The sequence below is a fragment of the Mustela nivalis genome (assembly GCF_964662115.1).
Source record: "Mustela nivalis genome assembly, chromosome: 16".
NCBI lineage: Eukaryota > Metazoa > Chordata > Mammalia > Carnivora > Mustelidae > Mustela > Mustela nivalis.
Window position 1 is genome coordinate 43,505,791 of NC_139035.1, and position 6,285 is coordinate 43,512,075.

The 6,285-nt window shown below is 42.3% G+C and overlaps 1 long non-coding RNA gene across 1 annotated transcript; it reads left to right on the forward strand.

Moving 5' to 3' along the window:
* Positions 1 to 333: 333 nt before the first annotated feature.
* LOC309849473 lies at positions 334 to 5,904 on the forward strand. Its single transcript, XR_014303713.1, has 3 exons — positions 334 to 554; positions 961 to 1,039; positions 5,670 to 5,904. It is a non-coding gene; the product is annotated as an uncharacterized lncRNA (long non-coding RNA).
* Positions 5,905 to 6,285: the final 381 nt, after the last annotated feature.

The following is a 6,285-nucleotide window of genomic DNA, read 5'->3' on the forward strand; positions in this document are numbered from 1 at the left end:
CGGGATCATGACCTGAGCTGAAGGGAGACACCTGACTGAGTCACCCAGAAGCCAGAGGGCCTCTGACTCCAGATTTCAGCTCGAGCTGTCTTCTGCACGCAGGGTGGAGTCTTTTTGTCCCCGACTCCCCTCTCTCTCAAATGAGGAAAGAAACAAAATCTTTAAAAAAAAAAAAAAAAAAAAAGGTAAGCTACTAAGATATTTTGTTTTATTTTTATACTTTTAAATATCCATCTATGCTTAAAATTTGATGAGTATGGTATTTAACATGATTTAATTTGGTAATTAGTCCATCCTGCATTTTCTTTCATTTTTTTTTTTTTAAGGTTTTCATTTATGTATTTGACAGAGACATATCGAGAGAAGGAACACAAGCAGGGGAGCGGCAAAGAGAGAAGCAGACTTCCTGCCAAACAAGGAGCCCGATGCGGGGCTCGATCCCAGGACCCTGGGAACATGACCTGAGCCGAAGGCAGAGGCTTAACGACTGAGTCACCCAGACGCCCCCATCCTTCATTTTCTACCCAAGTTTTGCTTCTCTAGGTCCCAGAAAGGTATGGATTAACCAGACTATAAATTTTTAGAACAATCCTAAAATCTTTTGTGAGTTTTAATCATTTGCATGTGTGTGAAAATTAGTGAAGTCTTTAACTAGATTATGCAAATTTGATTTTGGCCAAAGTTTAAATGTATAAGTCCATTGAGGTAGGGGATAATTTCATTCACTCCTTATTATGAGCCACTAAGAAGATATTGTCAATGAGAGGAACGTGTTGAGCAAAGAGCCGTGAAAGAATAGGGGTCCCAGTGATGGTATGGAAGGAGGATGGGGAAGGCAGAGCAAAGTGGAGGAGGTAAAGGTACAGGAAGGAGGTCAAAAGAGAGGTCCATCTGAGGTTGGTCAGCAGAGTCCATTAAGTCTTTAAGGGAAGCAATTTAAATTTTTTTTCTGCTTCTCAGAGGCTTTTTTACAACAATCAAATACTGTGAACCACCAAATCATTTGGAATTTTGGAATCCTTTTATTCTAAGGCACCAGGTATGTAAATAATTTTGTTTACATGTCAACTTCCTAGTGGTCATCGAAATTTTAAATTGTGATATAATCCTGTCAGAGCCTCAAGTATTGGGTGCTATTGGCACTATAACGGTGTGTATGGGTAAGAAGTAGGACAATGACGCGGAAGTTCTTTGAAGAACTGATTGCCCATTTTCAAATGATGAGAGCAAATGGGAGACAGTCATCAGCCCGGAGAGCCTCAGGAGTGGACCGACTTTGTCTGCAAGAGCGCTGAGTCAGCATAACAAGGCAAATCAGGAAGCTGATGCCAAGGACAAGAGAGTCTTCAGTGATGCTCAAAAGAAGAGAAGGTGCCTTTATCAGGCACAGGACTTACTTGGCTGTGCAATCACTGAAAACCCCAGGCCGGCAGAGAGCAAGAGCTTCTGATTTATTGATCACATGGAGCAACAGAGGGTCCAGATCACAGTGCCAGAAACTGGGAAAGGATCAGCCAGAAATTGGGAAACACCAGACTTCATTCATGCTGCTGCAGCGAGAGAACCATTCCCAAGGATGCTCTGTCTTGAGGAAGGGACTTGGAGATTTTGTCGAGATTTAGCCTAAAAAGTCAGCCTTCAGTTTAACTAGTTCTTTTGTTTTGGTTTGGTTTGGTTTTGTTGTTGTTGTTTTATTTTTTAAAATATTTTATTTATTTATTTGACAGACAGAGATCACAAGTAGGCAGAGAGGCAGGCAGAGAGAGAGGGGGGGGGGAAGCAGGCTCCCTGCTGAGCAGAGAGCCTGATGCTGGGCTCCATCCCAGGACCCTGAGATCATGACCTGAGCTGAAGGCAGAGGCCTTAACACACTGAGCCACCCAGGCGCCCCTGTTTTTTGTTTTAAAGATTTTATTTATTTATTGACAGAGAGACACAGCAAGAGAGGGAACACAAGCCGGAAGAGCAACAGAGGGAGAGGGAGGAAGCAGGCTTCCTATGGAGCAGGGAGCCTAATGTGGGGCTCCATCCCAGGACGCTGGGATGATGACCTGAGCCTGAAGGCAGAGGCTTAACAACTGAGCCACCCACCCGCCCCAAGTTTAACTGGTTTTGAGAATAGTTGGTCAAAAGTAGTTCTTGGAAGAGGGAGGTACCATTTTTGGAGTTTTGTAGCCATGGGTTGGCTCTGCCCACTGAAAGAGACTAGCATGCATAGGTAGCAGGCCACCTGGTATGGTCTGAAGGGAATGGAACGATGTAGAGCCTGTCAGAGGATAGCATTTTTGGCAATTTAATTCTTTGACCAAGAAACTCAAACCCAATCTCTAATCAAGGAAACAAATGCTTAACCGAATACTGTTGAGATTGTAGATGTTACCTTTCACCTCAATATCCCTGTTCAGCGGGTCCTGCCACGCGCTTGCCTGGTGACCCATGACTGAAGCTGTCTTGGAAGTTTCCTTTCCATTCTCCTTTCCTTAGAGGAGATCTTTACTCTTGCTTTGCTGTTTTTTTCCAATAGTGTAAAGCAGGCCTGCTGGAAGTGTTATTTTGACTACTTAATCCACTGGAAGTCCTGGCTCTACCACTTTCTAGCTGTGTGACCCATCTCGTGGTTGTGTGTGTGACTCACAGTTGAAATTTTAAACTTTGTCTTTCAGTGTGTATATATGGTTCTATGTCTATAAACCAGGAAACTTTACCTCTCTTTCTGTGAATGTGTGATATTTTCCTACCTTCAGATGGTATTACCAAATTAGTTTATAAAATATGTTAGAGGAGCACTAGTTTGATTGGCTTAGAGATAAATAAGCTCATATAAATTAAGCATTCTTAAAATTCCCAGAAACTAAAGAAACTGAACTGCTAATACTTCCAATGTGAAAAAAGGGCATTTTTTAATAAAATAACTCAAACATTTTATTTTATTTTATATTTTAAAGATTTTATTTATTTGACAGAGAGAGATCACAAGTAGGCAGAGAGGCAGGCAGAAGGGAAGGGGGAAGCAGGCTTCCCGCTGAGCAGAGAGCCCCATGTAGGGCTCCATCCCAGGAGCCTGAGATCATGACCTGAGCCAAAGGCAGAGGCTTAACCCACTAAGCCACCCAGGCGCCCCATAACTCAACATTTTAAGATTTCAAGTTAACATAATTTGAATAAATCTAAAACAAAACTAGTGGGAAAATTAAACATTTTGGTTTAATAAAAATAGCTTTGTTTCTCTGAATTATAGACAGTATAGAGAAGTAAATTATAAATAATTATAGAAGTAAAATATTAGTGTACATTTTTATTCTACTTAGATATGTTCTTAAACTTAATTGGTTTACTGATTGAATAAGTTAGCATGACTTCTACTTAATGTTTAGGATTACAAAAAGCATAAATTTGTGTTTAACCAAATAGAATAATTATTCTAACAAACTTCATCTTAACAATAATTAATTTGAAGTTAGTTGGGTTTTTTTTTTTTATCCCATTTGAAGTTAGTTTTCAAGATCTTTGGGTAATTAAAACATTGAACAATAAATTGAGTTACTTAATGGATATTCATTAGGCAGCTAGACAATTTCCAAGATAAAATACTGAAATACTGATTAGTATAATTTAACTTCTTATGCTTATTTTTTTATGCTACAGAAAGAGTGTATCTTTGGGTTTTTAGGTTTTTTTTATTTTTTTAAAGATTTTATTTATTTATTTGACAGACAGAGATCACAAGTAGGCAAAGAGGCAGGCAGAGAGAGGAGGAAGCAGGCTCCCCACGGAGCAGAGAGCCCAATACGGGGCTTGCTCCCAGAACCCTGGGATCATGACTTGAGCCGAAGGCAGAGGCTTTAACCCACTGAGCCACCCAGATGCCCCTCTTTGGTTTTTTTTTTTTAAAGACTTATTTATTGGGGTGCCTGGGTGGCTCAGTCCTTAAGCATCTGCCTTTGCCTCATGTCATAATCCCAGGGTCCTGGGATTGAGACCTGCATGGGGCTTCCTGCTCAGTGGGAAGCCTGCTTCTCCCTCTCCCACTCCCTCTGCTTGTGCTCCCTCTCTCACTGTGTCTCTTTCTGTCAAATAAATAAAATCTAAAAAAAAAAAAAAATTATGTATTTATTTTTGAGAGAGAGAAAGTGTGTGCATGTATGTGCACCAGGGGCGGGGCAGAGGAAGAGGATGCTAGGCAGACTCCCACTGAACATGGAGCACCGAGCTTGGAGCACGGAGCACAGAGCCCAAGGTGGGGCTCTCAGGCTCAATCTTAAAACCTTGACATCAGAGCCTGAGCCAAAATCAAGAGTCGGCTGCTTAACCAACGGAGCCAACCAGGCAGCCCTGTAGCCTTGGGTTTCATATATATACTTCTAAAGTGTATAACGCTGTGTGACTGACAGTATGTAATTATCCCACCTCTTACTTTTCTCTGTCAAATACAAATCACTTTGGTTAATTGTCCAGAGCATTTTGTTCTTCTCACTCCAAAATCTCTACTATCTCCTGAACCCATTCATGTCTTTTTATTTCTATCACAGTCATCCCTGCACTTGTGGAAGCTGTGATAATCTTTCACCTGGACGACTGAGCTAGCTTTTAAATTCTCCCTACAGTTTACGGTGCTATTTATACAATTAAAATCAGACTATCAGAGTCATTGCTTTATAACTGTGGGTGTCTGTTCACTGCGTGGTCTGACTTCATCCTGTCTTTTCAGCTTTATCTTCTATCCTTTTCTGCTCAGGCTCACAACTCTTGAGCCACACCGGCTTCCTCTGGTCATCCTTTCCAACCCCGCACCTCCGTGCTTGCTGTTCTGTCCACCCGAATGTTCTCTGCACGACCGGCTCCCTTTCATCATCCAGCTCTCAGATGGAATCTTACCTTCTCCTAGAGGTCTTTCCTGCCGACCCTGCCTAAAGCACCCCAACGCCACCGCATTTCCCCTTTTATTACCTTCTTAGTGCCTACCAAGTACCATGATCTGAAATTATCTATCTATCGTGTTTTACTTGATTATTTTCTGTTTCCCCGACCAGAACATAAGCTTCATGAAAAGAGAGACCTTATATTCATCACCACTCTTTTCCTTGAGGCCAAGAATGTGTCTGATACAAAAAAGGAGTTCAATAAATATTTATTTATGGATGAAGGAATGTCTGTAACATTGCCGGGTCTTGCCTTGTGAACCTCCATCCCTACCGAGCTGAAAAATCAAGCCGGGGCCAGGACGGCGGGTCTTCCGTTTCTTAGCATCCCCAATTGTTTTCTGCTTAATGGCGTTAGCCTCCAGGCATAGACCCAAGACAAAGAGGTAGAAAGGAGTTTGCAGTGAACCTATCTTCTTTAATCTCCCATGGAATGCTGCCTATGCTCCCCGACTGCATTCCATTTTTAGTCTTGGAATGGGAGCCCTCTTTCAGCCAAGGCATGCCTGAAAAGAGACTATCTGGGGGCCAGGGTCAGGGTTCCAGGAATTCTTGATGCTTTCCGCATATTCCCAATGAGATTTTCAGGATTCCACTTTTTCCCAAGCAAGTGGATCCTCCTGTCCCAGAGAAAAAGGAGGCGCAAATCAGAGCATTTGATTGGCTGCATTTGGGCCTGGTGCATAATTGATGTATTGATCTGAATTTCAGAATCTGATTTGTGGTTCTGCTTTTCCTTTTTGCTTCCAGCTTGGCCACATGGAGCAGGAATTTGTCGTACTGCACCCGCCTACTCTTGAGATTAGCCTAACATTCACTCGACAGATGCTTACTGAGTGCCTACTCCATGCTGCTGTTGTAAGCATTTGGAAGGCATTAGGAGACATCAAAGACACATTCTTTGCCCTAGAGGAGCTCCCGCCCTAGTGGTAAGGGTGGCAAGTGGGATGACAATAAGCATCTTAAATTTTATAGGATACTGGAATGTGATAAGTAGTTTGGAGAAAAGTAAAAGTAAATGAGAGGAAAGAGAAGGGGATGTGTAGATTACAGTTGTTGTTTTTTTTTTTTTTAAGATTTTATTTATTTATTTGACGGAGAGAGATCACAAGTAGGCAGAGAGTCAGGTAGAGAGAGAGGAGGGGAAGCAGGCTCCCCACTGAGCAGAGAGCGGGACAGAACCCTGGGATCATGACCCGAGCTGAACCGAAGGCAGAGGCTTTAACCCACTGAGCCACCCAGGTGCCCTGGATTATAGCTTTAAACCGGGGAACCCCTTTGTTACATGACATCTGAACAAAAGTTGAAGGAGGCAAATTAGATATTCAGTCATGGGACTATCTAGGAGCAGGGCATTCGAGGCAAA